The sequence below is a fragment of the Phaenicophaeus curvirostris genome, chromosome 1, assembly GCF_032191515.1.
Source record: "Phaenicophaeus curvirostris isolate KB17595 chromosome 1, BPBGC_Pcur_1.0, whole genome shotgun sequence".
Lineage (NCBI taxonomy): Eukaryota > Metazoa > Chordata > Aves > Cuculiformes > Cuculidae > Phaenicophaeus > Phaenicophaeus curvirostris.
This window is the reverse complement of record NC_091392.1, coordinates 150,112,965-150,128,821: the sequence shown is the minus strand read 5'-3', so window position 1 is coordinate 150,128,821 and position 15,857 is coordinate 150,112,965.

Genomic DNA, 15,857 nt, shown 5'->3' with positions numbered 1-15,857 from the left:
AACACAGGCTAAAAAAGATGTTTATCATAAAACTTATTAAAATAAAAATATCTATGTAGGGAAAAGAATTTACTTCTGAGTTATGTTATGTTTCTTCATTATTGATAGAAAAATCTTTGTGATTGTGTTCATGTTTGTACATGAGTATCTCCTTTTGAGTAACAGATCATGCGCGATTTCCTCATTATTGATTATATTTATCAGGTGTTCCTTTAACAAACTAAGTTTTATTTAGAAATCACTAACAGGCATGTCCTCTAAATTTTTCTCAAATGCTTTCAATTAATGATGCATTTTCTGAAGAGTTTGCATTTCTTTGTACAAATTCATCAAGGACCAAAAAGAGTATGGGGTTAAGTATACCTGTGTGTATATATATATTTTTATCCTGGCAGCAGAACACCTTTTCCTATATTTGTGGCCTTGATGGCTCCAGACGAAACCTTTTATTGGCTGCAAGATTCTGCCCGTCGTCTGAATTCAAAAAAATAATTTTTTCCTTAGAAATTACAGTAAAAGTTACTTTTCTGTTTCCGTTGGATTGTATCTTAACATAGCAGTAATTTTGGCTAACATAAAATTAAAACTTATTTTGGATAATATTTTAAATTATAATTTTTAATCTCAATTGAAATTTTCATTTTCAATTGTATTTGTTCTCAAAAAAATATCCCTATGTACTGAAGTTAAGAGTCAAAGAGAGTATTATTAGTATTTGCTTATTCTTCATCTGTTTCAGAAAGTGTATCTGAACTCCACATCAGTCATGAAAACTGAAAAATTCTGAATAGATAACTAGTATTCACATGGGGCTAATCAGTACCAGAAAAAAAAAAAAAAAAAGAGCAGCAAAAGAATATGAGGAAAATGTTACATCTTTTGGTAGATAGACACTTTTGTTTATTACTGTGCTAAACGTAGGTTCAAGCAACCATTTGCCTTTTTTTTAATACTTTCTAAATCTGGAAAGACTGTCTGCTGTGCTAAAATCAAGCTGTTAATTAAATGGAGGAAAAAGGGCAGTGAGTTAGAAGAAACTTTAGCCAACTATATTTCAGATGCAACATTAAACTAGGGAGTACAGGCACACAGAGGAACATCCTAAATGGCTGAAAAAGAATGAGTATGAGCAGCCCTCACCCTACTTCCTATATCCTATTCCTCCACCCCAACAAAAGAAAACAAAATAATAAGGAATATAAGGAAAAAAATCCAAGAACAAGTTATTCCAAAAAGTAAGAATTATCTGTCATGTTTCCAGTATGGAAACAAGAAATTATTTCTGAAGGACCAAATGTTTCAGCTAAACTGAAATATGTCTCCTGTGCTCCATTCAGAGCAGCACACAAGACAGAAATTATTCAGAAATAATTTCCAGCACTCATTGAAGATGGATAATTATTGCTGGAGAATCTGCACCAAGAAGAATGTAAACTATGTTCAGGAAGTACCAATCTGACACCTACATTCTTTACAGTTGTTTTGTACCAGAGATACAAAATGTAACTATATTTTTTATGAGGCTTGTGAAGTAAGTTGATACTGGTGAACTACTGATGGTCTACGTTATTTCAAATACTTTAATGTCATTTGAAAATTGACCTTAAAAGGATCTAAGGGAGAAGCCAGCAACAAAGAAAACCAGCAACAAATCAGAAAGAAATATTTTTTAGCCCAAAGAACATTTATATGTTCTCCAATATGACTAAATAAAATAAGTATGGAGCTTGGGGATAAAAATAAATTACAGATGTTTCTTTTTTTTTTCCCATCATAGCATAAATCCATTCACACTTGCTGATGAAAGAAAAAAACACATTATATTTGTACACCTGTTTGATGCTCTGGTATATTAAGTGAAGACACATGGAGCATGTGGCGACACAAATAAGAGAACTTGTGTGTGTATAAACTTCAGAAGACAAGCTGTTCTTCACATGTGCACGTATCATTCTGAATTAACAGCATACTGTTAATCAGCATGAAGATTATTGTAAACAGTACGATGTTGTTATAAACAAACAAAGGAGAGAATGACTTCAGCAAAGGTACTAAGAATCAGGTCTATCTAAACATGGACATGTTCAACACGTTTAGAAAATGTGAACACATGCTGGGTACAGAGGAAGAACCACTACCTTCAGCCTTCTGGTTAAGTCTTAACAATACAGCCCAGCTTTCCAAAGGTACAAATTAAAACTACCTGCCAACTGCGCTTTTGTAAATTCCCTTAAAAAAAAAAACAACCCAAAAAACGAAGGAGAGAAAGTATTACAGGCATGCCACTTAATAAATATGCCTACCAAGCAGATATTTAGAATGTTATTTAACTTATATATAAATTTTAAAAGTATGCAACAGAATACTGTAATTTGCTAATATTACATTAACCTTTAGTTACTTCATTTAGAACATCTGGTCTATGGCAAATAATAGGTCTCCAAACCAAGACCTTCAGAGAGAGCAATAGCTGAGAGTACTGGGGGTATTTTATGCTTAATCATTCAGAGGTCAAAAAATGCAAACCAAAGTATTAAAAATCTCCAAAACATATCTCACTGATCCATTCACTTTTAATTTGTTCTGTAATCAATAAGGTCCGTAACCAATAAAACTGATTAACTGACATTTTATTACTTTTGGTCAGTAAGCTTTCCTGTTAATTTCTGTAAGAGAGCTAGAAAAGGAGATATTTTCAATTAAAATTTCCCCCACAGCATTGCCTCACTAGCTTAACTTGGCAGAAAATGCATGAAATCAGCAAAAGCGAAAAGAACATAGTAGCATTTGGGAATGTAGAAAATGCTGCTTAACCAGCATCATTGCTGTGGCTGCCTGCAGGCTAGTTTAATTAGGCTACAATTCATATGCAAGAAAGTAGTTTTGTAATTACTGTCAAATGACCAAATCTATGTATAAAACCTCAGGAAAATTATGTATTCCCAGTAACGAACCTTATTGAAATTGACTGGGATTTGTTAGCTGAGACAGTTATTTGGCAAAAATTACCTGTAAAATGTATAATAAAATAAATATATGTATACTCAGATACTAGACAATTTTAAAGAATATATCTCAGTTAGCTGGATGTAACTATGAATTATTTATTAGATACATATACTGACTTTTCTGCTAAATAATGCAGCCATATTTTTATGGATTTGAAACATAATTATCAATTTAAATTTTAAAAAAACATATGCTTCCTCAGCAGAAAATATATCCGAAGGAGTTTGATATAAAGCATAGGGCATAAAGCTGCCAGAAGCATTCTTCTTTATTTTACCTTACATTTTCCATTACTTAAAACATGTACTGATGTAATTTTTTGCTATCTGCTTCAGTAGCATGACTAGGTGTTTTCAAGACAATCAAATTTGCTACAATTTTTCCTGAACAAAAAAGAAATCTAGTTAAATAGATGTATATCGGGAACAGGGAGGATTTTTTGTCTCTATATCTGTAGATTATTGAAACCAAACCTGTTCAATTAAAATATACTTAGTAATCAAAGAAAAATTAAAGGATATAAATAATTTTCTGAATGTGCATTTTTAGGCTTATTGACAGTGTCTGCATTTGAAATATTTGCCTAAAACTTATGATCACCATATATTTAAGTTCTCAGAAAAAAAAGTGTCAAATTAGGGAATGATTCCAGAACAATTAATTACTAGACTATTTTTGTACTTCAGAAGTAACATCTCAAATAAGAGGTATTTCTTAAGAGCCATAATTTAAGATAAGAAATAGACTAGCGAGCAAGTCAGGAAAACAAGCCAGAGATTTTTTTTGTTGGTAGTGAGGTTTTGTTGTTTTGGGAGATTTTTTGGCTATGTGTAACAATAGGGACTGGGAAGCAGCTAAATTTACCAGCATACTAATAGCTGATGATCATTTACATTGATACTTCATGACTTCAAGAGTGTAATTTTCTCAGAAAACTGTCTCAAATCATATCCTGAAATTATTTTACCTAATGAAGATGATTATTGATTTTCCACTTCACTTTCCACAAATAATGATCAGTGCTGATATTCTATATTGTAAAACAAAGAATGATGAGTTTATTCTGAAAGTTTTTTCTAGTATAGGGTATCTTGGTGTGTGTTTTTGCTGCCCCTCTCCCCAGTTTTTCATTATTCCCCATTGAAATATGAATATATTTATCAGCTAAACCCCATGGAATGTAGATTTATAAACAAATTATAAAATTCCACAAGCAGTCTTCCATTGGTAAGTTTTTAAAGAAGAAAATAAATCCTGCTTCATCTTTTAAAACTTGACATGAAGTGCTTAGCCTGAAGAAGTGGATAAAAAAAGTCTGAGGAGAGTCCCTAGGTGTCTTTAAAGTAGTAACATTTCTTGAGCTCTAGGCTATTCTTCATTCAATGTGTTTTTTTCTTGTGTGCATTTTCAGGTATCTGACTTGTCAATAATTACATATATAATCAGTATCATACTTAGTATCTATGCTGTTTATGATTATATGGATATGGACAATTTCTACAGCATGGTATAGTAGAGCAGGAATTTGGATATTCATTGCTTAATTTGCTTCTAGATCAAATGGAATTTTACATTTCATTCTATGAGATTCAAGAGCAAAATTGGTAATGCCCAACACTGTATATAAACAGATACGCTAATAATAAATCTAACATATATATGTATAAATAATGTTATACTAAAAATATTAAACTATGTTAATACCAAATTAGAGATACTAATCTATGTTTATCTTCTGCCACTGATATGAGCTTAGTTGCAAATATTGTCTTTGTTCAACAATTCTAACAGGGGTTATGTTTGTTTCTGGTTTGGGTTTGTTTTCCCCAGTGAGTACAATACTAAACTTTCATTCCTTCCATTTTCACTACAACAAAAAAGAGAAAGAATATGCAGAAAAATACATACCAGATTTTGGAATCTGAGGTACAGTAAGTGGAGAGGAGAAAAAAAGTCAGAAAGAACAGCTGATTATACACAGAACAAGTGAGTGTATATGGTTTAAATCCTCAAAAAGAAATAAAAATATCTTCTGATGAAGTAAAAATTAAACTTCTAAAATTGTTAGCCACACAATCGAAGTCCAAAGTGAATCATCCACCTTTTAATCTGTAAGTAATGAATTGCATTGCTTTTGCTACTAAAATTTAAATTATTTCTTTATTTTAATCTAACCGTAATCCTCAGAAATTTCTAAACTGCTTCTGAGACTGGTTGTACACTAAAATCACTTGCCTTTAAATTGTGTTTCTTCAGCAGAATTACATAGACCACTGTGTTATGAACATGATATATGACAGAATGTTTTTAAGAGTATAAACCATAACCATTGTTCTAAGATATGGAGAAAACACAAGGTTTTTCACTCCTAAAAGATTTGGCAGCTGTATGGGAAATGATTAGCATATTTGGCCAATGAGGCCTAGTATTCGACTTAGTTACTCTTCAGCCTCGGGATAGTAGTCAAACAAAATGCTTTGGCAAGCAAATGTTCTATTTTCTAGCCAGATTTCTCACCACAGAACTTCCCAGGGCTTTGGTAGTAGCAGCTTCTTCATTGTTAGTGATAAATAATTGGCAGATATCTTGAGGTGTCTCTCTCTCCCATGGAGTAAATTTTAACAGTGTGAAGCTATTCCAATCACTCTAATGCATTTTCTCCTGATTGTACCAATAAATCAGGCTCTGTTATTCTAAATAGTGTTATGGCAACCTTCCCAGAGCAGATGTCTGTCAGCAGGAGTAAAATCTGCCTTGGAAATGCAGAAGAAAAAGAAAAAAAAACAAAGGAAGAAAAAAGAAGGGCCAGAGGAGCTAGCTAAAGGCACTTAACAGCAGTCCATGACTGTTCTGAAAAAATGTGGGAAAAAAAATTACCACAACTGTCATTTACATAATCTGCTTTTATAACTCACTGTCTCCTATATTCCTTCAGAAAAAATCTTCCATAGTGTTTGAAATGCTATTTTCTACCGTGTTAATAATTTTGCTGCCCATTTGAAAAGAATATGGCTGGACAAAAAAACTTTCAAGAAATAAACCACTCATAAATGAAATATTAAGTGCTTTGAAAAATGCTTGGTTATTTATAATTAGTTTTCCCACAATATTTCTACCTACAATTACAGTTAAAATCAATCTGTATAAGCAGTGTTTTCTTACATATTGTGTAATAATTTATTTAATTAAATTATTTGGGAACCACGCAGAGATTCTGAAATACACTCTTTAGCTGATAGTTATTTAAGCAGATTGAGGTAAAAATTCTGACTACTATTATTTGCTGAAGAAACCACGATTCTGATGTCAGCTATGTCCATAAACTTTGAAACACTGGACAACAAAATGCTCCAAGTTACAAAATATTCCCAAAAGATTTCCAAAAAATTCTAAATTTAATATAACACCCATATCAGTTACAATAGAAAAATAAAACCAAATTTGAAGAAAATATCCTACCTTAGATAGCAATCTGAGAGAAAATGAGTTGCATAAATACATATTGGATATCTGCTATGTAAAGAAAGTATGTGGAAGTACAAAATAACCACAAAGACTAACAACAGTAATACTACAACTAGTACTACTGTTACAAAAGCCGTTTCTGGTTTGAATAGTTTCTAACAACATTTGTCCAACCAATTAAATGTCTTTACGTAGGTTAGTAAAAGTGTGTAAATCCAAATTTATTTGACAAATTAAAAGACAAATTACAAAAGATTTTAGGAGGACAGCAACTTTTCTCATAGGCAGCCACTGATGTTCTCTTTCTCTTGCAGTTTAAAACAATAAATCTCTTCAGTGATTTCACTTCTGGTTTAACTGAACCAGAGAGCTGTTGCATGTGATTGTTATTTTTTACAGAAAAATATGAAGAAGAAAAAGCTATGGCTGCTGTAGTTACAAAAGCAGAGGTTCAGAAATATAAACATTTGTGAAATGCTCTGGTCGAAAATGAAATATCATGGTTACACTATATTAAAATGTCAAAAAACAGGTTTCAGTAGTTTAAAAAAGCAATTTTTAAAATAATGAAATCATTTTAGGAAAGACAAAGTAAATATTAATAGCTTTAATAAATATATGTTTGGTTTGTTTTTTTTTTCCAGAGCAAAGCATTCTCTTAAATGAAAAAATGAAAATGTTTCCTAGTTCTCTTCCAAACATGAAGAGTACAATTTTTGTTAAAATCCAACCATCTTGTTTTATTGTTTTATTTCAATTCAGCAGTTGAATCAAGGAAGAGAAAGAAAAATAAAACACTCACAATGATTTACTGATCATTCCATAACATTTTAATAAGAGGTTTCTTATTTGAAGTAGAGTCAGGGAAACAGATCAATTAATTGATAGGGATATTACATATCACTTGATATCTCAGCATACTGAATGTGCGACAGGTATGCTACCACATGCACTATTATATATTGTTTGCTATTTGTTCAAAACAGAGCATCTATTGAAGCATGCCATCACTCCTTTCTTGTGTATCCAATAAAGCTCTTCCAAAGGAAGTGGCTGTCCATATTCATAGGCAAGAAGTGAGTGTACACCTGTTGCCATTAGCAGGGATATTTAACAGTAGGAATACTGAACAAGGACAAGTGCCAAGTCCTGCGCTTGGGACGCAACAATCCCGTGCAGCGCTGCAGGGTGGGGGAAGAGTGGCTGGAAAGCTGCCTGGCAGAAAAGGACCTGGGGGTGTTGGTTGACAGCCGACTGAACATGAGCCAGCAGTGTGCCCAGGTGGCCAAGAAGGCCAATGGCATCTTGGCTTGGATCAGAAACAGTCTGGCCAGCAGAACCAGGGAAGTGATTCTGCCCCTGTACTCAGCACTCGTGAGGCTGCACCTCAAATACTGTGTTGAGTTTTGGGCCCCTCACTACAAGAATGACACTGAGGTCCTGGAGCATGTCCAGATAAGGGCAACAAAGCAGGTGAAGGGGCTGGAGAACAATTCTTATGAGAAGCAACTGAGGGAACTCGGGTTTCTTACCCTGGAGAAGAGGAGTCTGAGGGGAGACCTTATGATTGTCTACAAGTACCTGAAAGAAGGTTGTAGAGAGGTGGGTGTTGGTCTCTTCTTCCAAGTGACAGGTGATAGAACAAGAAGAAACAGCCTCAAGTTGCATCAGGGGAACTTTAGATTCAACATTAGGAAAAACTGCTTCATTGAAAGGGTTATCAAGCACTGGAACAGGCTTCCCAGGGAGGTGATTAAGTCACCATCCCTGGAGATATTTAAAAGATAGGTGGATGAAGTGCTTAGGGTTATGGTTTACTAGTGGATAGAAATGGTTGGACTTGGTGATCTCAAAGGTATTTTCCAACCTAGGGATTCTATGATTCCATCCAATAATCAGTCTTCACTACTCCACCACTTGCTTTCATAGTGTCAACTATCACTTCACTCACTGTAATTTTTTTTCTCCTTCATTTTTAATGTATTATGCCATGTATTATTAAAATATTTTTATGCATTTTTATATATTTATTTATTGCACTATTAAAATATTTTTATTTTTATTTTACTTTCATTTTTATTTTATTTTAATTCTGAGACTTGGTGTTAGCTCAATAATACACTGGTTTTAGGACAATGAGATAACCTTTCCAAAAGAAATTTCTGAATCAATTTTGAGTAGAATGTCGGCACAACTGAGAAAAATACTACATTTTTAAGCCTGTGTAAATAAAAAATAGTAACAAAAAAAATACCCAAAACATTATCTGAGAATAATTAATTGACGTGAATGAATAGGTAATGTAGAAAAGTATTCCAGCATGTCTGGCAAGAACTTTTACATAAGGAATAGAAAAAAAATCTGTTCTCCTATGTAATAAGACTGAAGAATTTCTTACACACTCAATGGAATTTTTGTCTTTGAAGTAAGCTTGTAACACTTCACTGTCTGGAATAGGAACTATACTTTCTCTTGTAATGAAAGATTACATTAAAATGCTGTTTCAGAGGAAAAGCAATAATCCTGAAGATATGGGATAAACATTAATAGACTTATAAAGATGCAGGTGGGTAGAAACCACATAATTGTTCAATTCAAGCATTTTCTCTGTAAGCCGACCTTGGAGTTTCCTCAGCAGTTAATTTATAGGATGTACTTAAAAAAGATATAAGGACATATTTTAGTCTTCAAGTCGTGATGATCCCACAGTCTCAGGTGGAAAGCTCTTCTATCTTTAATCTTCTCAGTTACAGCTAGAAAGTAGAATATAATCTCTGGTTTCTATTTTTGTGTTCCAGCTATATCTTTTCAAACTTGTTATGACATTGTCAGAGATCTACAGAACTTCTTTGTAATGCAATTTTACTGAATCTTATTTAAAGTAATCAAGATTTCCTTCTAAGAAGCTTCCGAAGCTCAGCTGATGTAACTTGACACTGTAATGACTTTATACTGGGTTTTATGGCCCTTGTTTGGATGCTCTACGACATTTTGACTTCTTCAAGAATAGAAACAACATCCTGTAGTATTACTTCAATCTTTAATAAAACTTTGAATGACAATGTATCGAGAATTCAGAAGTAATCTCTAGTGAAAGTGCATTCTATGAACTACTACAATTTGAGATCAGTTGAAATATTGTTTTCAAGACTGTGTCAAAAACCAAAACCAAATGCGGCAGCAAAGAAAAAAGTATGTGACCATTTTATTATTTCCAAAATAAATACAAACAGACAAGATGATGCATTTTAAGGCCTACATTTTAATCTATTTTACGTCATAGTCCTTCATGTAATATCTTCCATAAAGTGGAACCTAAAAATATGTTATACTTAGCGTAGAAGTTCAACTGGAATTACACAGCTTTAGATTTAAATAGAAGTAAATAGAAGCAGCAGCTTTCTGATGAGCATATGATCAGGCTACATGGCAAGTAGTTCAGTCTCATTCAGTTCTGTCCTCATAGGAAAAAGTTCAGTAACCAGCACCCTACTTCCAACAATGGTCAGTCTGTGAACTGGGTGGATGAGAGGACAAGGTACTTTTCTTGGACTGCTGAATAAGTTAAACAACTCAAATCATTTTTATCTTTAGTAACCACTTTATTACCTCCCTTTTCATTACATCTTTTTTCTCTCATTTTCTCACTGGTATTAATCACAATCCCACACTCAAAATTTCCAGGCCAGCCTCTTGTCCTTTCTTTTTCTAAGAAGCATGAGAGACTTGTCTCCTGTTGCAAACTCCATTTTCCCTGTTAAAGGATCAAATTAGAGGACACACTAATTACAACCAATATTTATTAGAACATCTTTTATTAATTAATCTCTTGTTATTAAGAGCAGATAACAGTTTGTGCAATGTGTTCACATATCCCTTCCCATATTACACTCAGGCACACACAGGTAGTGCATACACACAATTGCAAATTGTTACTTGGTTGGAGAAATATCTGGCAGGCCAGTCTTAGCTGTTTACAAAGTAGCAGAGGGTCATAGCCTGTATGCTAGGTTGGTTTTCAGAAAGTCTTTAAAGGTCTTTTTTTCATCATGTGTTTATATGATCCTGAATTATTTGTATGCATTTAGAAGCCACCATCTTCTTGGATATGGTCTGAATTACACAAACCCACTGTTCACACTGGTTTACCGTTTACCTGTGGCCTTTGACAGAGGCAAGGAATTATTGGTGTTCTGAGTTCACCTGTTCTTGTGGACTCAGCAGGACTTCTGGTCTCCAGAGCTCATCAGGTATTGAAGACTTTCACATGCTATGACTCAGCAACTATTATTCCTCATTTTGTTTTACTGTTTTCTCCATCTGCATCTATCAGCATACAAAAAAAGATTTTCATGATATCCACCCACAGCCCACCAATACCGATGTTTTAACAAGTTTCCAGATGTTAAACCCAAGTGTTTCTCTTTCACTGACCATTCTCATGTGTGAAATATCCTTTTCCTCCTCCAGCGCTACATAAGCCCCATTCATAATGACCCATAATTCTGTGTATGCTTACCAGTTAACCACATCATCACTTTTTATCTACCATACTTTTAACTGCCTCTTGCCTTTGGCAACTTTTTTAATATAAAGTTGTAGGGTTAAATTAATTTTTGCAGTTCTTATTAGAAAAACAAAAAGGAATAACTTTCCCTGTTTCTTTGAAAAAGCTGTGAGGGGCTGCTCTTCTCTTTGGCAGGGAAGGCAGTGAAAGAGAAAAAACTTCAGTCCCAGCAGGACACAGGAGTTCTTACTTTGCTGCCAAACATTTTTACTTCATTGTTACTTAGTTGTAGTACTAGTAAAGAACATATTTGTGTTAATTTGTGAAAATTTATGAGTGTGTGACAATATTCCAGGCACCGGGGTTGAACTTAGCTAACAATATGCAACAGCAGTTTCTAACTATCAGTGATGAACGGTATGTAGTTTTGGATCCTGTAGCAGTATTTAAAATATCAGCCTGTTACTGGGATAGACCTATTTTGGAGTTTGTATTATAAATATAGGTTTCCTAGGGATCATATAAGTATGAAATACCTGGCAACCATCTTTAAAGTGTAAGTTTATATGTATTTATTTGGTGCCATATACCTACAGCTAGAAAATATCTTATGTATCTGTGTTTTCAGCAATGGTTTATTTGCCTCATGTCCCAGGTTACTAAGTATTGAGCAGGATCCCCAGCTGTACCTTTTTATCCACTGTACACTGAAATATTTTCACTCCCATAAATTGCCACTAATATCAGTGAATAAAAAACCTATAACCATCGTGTAAAAACAGATTCAATATTCTACATCTAAGAGTATGTACTGTATCAGAAACTGAAGGTTTGCTTTGAAGGTACATCTCCCTGACAACGTAGTGAGTCCCCTGAGCGGTGTTAGGAATTATTCCTCAGGGAGTTATTCAGTTTATTCTAGGGATCCTCAATCAATTTTTAGTGTTGATTCTGCCTTTAATTTTAAAATATATATATATATATAAAGTTGTTCTTGTGAGTTACAGAATTTTGTCAGGATTACATGGATAACTTCACCTGCCACTTGATCACTGGGTGCATAATTTACCTCTGCTAGCAAATTTTTTAAACCTGTTGAAGATAGAGGCAGACACTTTTATTCTCTTCTAGGTTTGCACCAGGCAGATATTTGTCTCAGTTGTTATAATGAAAAATACAAAGGAGAAATGCCCTATCTGTTCTAGAAACACTCTAATATTTCATTTTTCTAGTATTCCTCATAGCTACCTATGTTCGTACACAGTTACCGAAAGACTTTGAATATATAGTCTGTTTTATGACAAAGGATTTTTGGTTGATGTTTCCAAGGTTTCTTTATAAATTGGAGGAAAAAAATCCATTGCTTGCTTTGTTCCATCTGCTAAGGAGAGTGACTTTTAATTTAAAATTAAATTGGAAGGGGAGAGCTATGCATTGTTTTAAAAGTCTGAAATGTAGTGCAAATTTGACAAGAATACAGCATTTAGCTCAATGTACTCTGTAGTTGAAGGACATAGTCAAAATGTCAACATACAAATTCTTCATGCTGTAACTTCTTTCATATCATTGTTTAGGTATTAAAGAAGGAAACTAAATTTTTTTTACATGACACAAGCTGCACAGATTTTAGCTATATCCAAGACCAAGCTTTCTTTGTCTAGATACATTCAGTTTTCCTTCAGTTATCAACATTATTTATCTCTGAAATAGACAACTTTCTTAATTCAGCACTCAGCAATACTGTGGAAATATTGATCTGCAATCAACTGCTGACACAGTTATTTTGCTCAAGCTGCACGTTTACTGAACTGCAAACACAGCAGTATTAAAGGCATATGTAAGAATTGTTTCTACCACACCAAATACCCCATTGAAAATATTTCATTTAAATGGCCTTGCCTGTGATTTATTCTAACTTTGATTTTAACCAAATGCAGTTGTAAAGTAAATTGTTTATTTTCCCCTTTTTTCCCTCTTTCTTTTTTTTTTTTAATAGTGAATATAATATTACGAGAAATTTTCTTCCACTAGTCTCATTTTAATTTTTTTTTAGGCAGGATAAGCTGATTAATAAAATGGAAATTTCTTTGAAGTGTTTTTCCCATTGTCTTGAAGTGAAATTTCACAGGCAGTGTCTTTGTTAAGAAACATCATTTGTGGAACGTTTTAAAGAAATGTCAAGACATTTAGTATCAGTGATAGTGGATGTCAAACACATGCTGTCATCAAGGTAGTTAACCCTACTTTCTAATTTAATTTTGAATAATAAACCATGACTAGCCAGACACAGTAAAGGGGCTGATTTTTAAAGATGTGACTACTAACTGAATACTTCATTGCCAGAAGTCAAGTTTGCACATGACTTTTTGTTGTTCTCAAAGACCCTTGCAAAAAGAATTATTCTAATAATGGTTTCTACACATACAGATCAGCCCAAATTGATTTCTGCATACAAAACTAACTTGAGTTACAATGAAAACATTTTTCTCACATGCAGAGATAAATCTTCCTATATGTTAAGCTTTTTCTTTATTTTATTTTTTTTTTGGTCAAGCTACATGGTCAGTAAATAAACAGTAATTATGCATGCATACACAGCAGCACAAATGACTCGTTACATGATGATTTGGCTGATTCAAGTACAAAGTATTAGAATTAATATTGCAGAGATGAAATATGTAAAGGGAGAAGACCTTGCATATACATGTAGGCTCTGCAGGAAGAGTAGCGCCATGGGAACATACCATAGTCACACAACAGGAGTAGCAATCAGCCTGCACTGTTGTCCAGCCTAGAACTATTGTGCACCTCTATTACTTCACTACCTAAAACAAGCCTTTAAGATGAAACTGAGTCCATAATAACTATTGAATGACATTAGAAGTCACTGAGTATTGTACTGAATATAATTACTCTTCTTTTCTTCTGTGTTAAAGTTCAGTAGATTTGTCTAAATATGGCTGTGTTTTGTTTAGGTGTCAAGCAAGATGTTTGTAGTAAGGTGGGGCTGCAGGGCTAGTAGCAAGTGGCTGTGCCAGGGTTTCCTTGCGCTGGAAAGAGATAATTACAGATGGATCCACTGGACCCACTGGACAGCATGGCTGAGCCTGTCAGCCAAGCTTGTGGTGGCTCAGGAAAAACATATTTAAAAAAAGAGCACAGTAGTTGAAAGAGACTACCAAGAAAAAAAAGTGAGAGAACCAGCCCTACAGACATCAAGGTCAGAGGAGTGGAAGGAGATACTGTGGGCACTAGAACAGATGTCCACACTGCAACCCATGATCATTCAGGCAGAGATGCCCTGAAGGTTTCTGCAGCCCATAGGCATGTCAATACATTAAATTAATTTTCTGTTATCAGACCAAGTTGAGTCTGATTTGCCCTTTATAGTGGTTAGAAAGTGATATCCCTGCCCTAATCTTGATCAACTAGCTTTCATCTTAATTTCTTCCCATATCATGTTGTGGAGGGCAAGTAAGAAGGTAGCTTGATAGGGGTCCGGCATACAGACAGGTTCAACGCACCACAACAGCTCTAATTTTTGACAGGGTATTTGCAATGAAAGACTGACACAACACAGTTCATGGAAAGATTGTCCATCAGGTGAAAGTAAAGCAGGATATCCTAAGGTATCTCTAAAGGCACAAGGAGTCATTCTTTATATATGAATACAATTTGCTTTTAGTTACTAGAAAGGAGATTTAGTCTAAAATTAAGCTGCCTACAGTCAGGCTAAATGCAGACATTGGCTTCATTGCTAATACCATCAGTAAAAACAGGAGAGTCCTTTTGTTCATTTCCACCAGGGAACTGATCTACTTTCCCCGCACACAGAAACCAAACACCACTTGCTAGTGCCGTGGGTATCTGTCTTGCGTTCTCAGCTGCCACTTTAGAAAGAGAGGTCTCTTGTTAGTTCTGCATTATATGTAGGAGCCCTGTGTGAATGCCTTCTATAACGTGTAATACCATCAGAAGTCTATGTGTACCAAACTAAGAGGGCTCAGTTATTTTTAAATTAAAACCAACCAACCAAACAACAAAGCCTAAACCAAAGATATATACTGTTGGGATTTGGTACAGTGACATTGCTACTATCTCAGTGAAACTAATATGCACGTTTTTATTAATTTTCTTTAGAAATATCCGTTACCTCTCATTTCATAGTCACTGAATAGAAAATATAAATGCATCACTTTCTATTTCATGAAATATTTTTAACTCCTTTAGTTATCAGGAATTTTAGACCCTAATAAGTTTTTGTAGTTTTCACAACTAGCAACATCACAAACTAGACAAATCTAAGCTTTCAAGCCCTTTCACAAACCTTAGGGTACACAGGCATTCACAAATCAAGCACATACTGCACTGACAGGTCCAAGCTGAACTGATTTTTCAGAAACATCTGATATGCACATATCATCCATACTAGAAAAACCCAGCAGCCCTCAGGCCATTCACATGCAAAATGAAAGCCAGAGAGGGAGATGGCTCACATTAAATAACAGTTTAATGCCTAGAGTAGAATGGAAACTGAGGATCGGCTCTAACCTTGGCCAGAAATGTTCAAATTAATTGTCTTCTGAGGCAAAGGTCTATCCCACAGGCTGGAATAGAAAAGCTACAAAGGCAAGAAGGAAGCCTGAAAAAAAGAACACAAGAATATAAGTGTATAAATGATCTCTTGAAGTTTTAAACCTTTACCAGCTGGTGCAAATCATAGTCCAAGTTACCTCATTTTCATCATGCATTTTGTTAATGACCAAAGATAACCAACTCATATTAATGTATTCTGCTCTGGGTAACCCTTTAAAAAACAGTATTCAGCTGAATTACTGTTTCTTTCTCTATACAGAATGGAACAAACTCTTCAGGA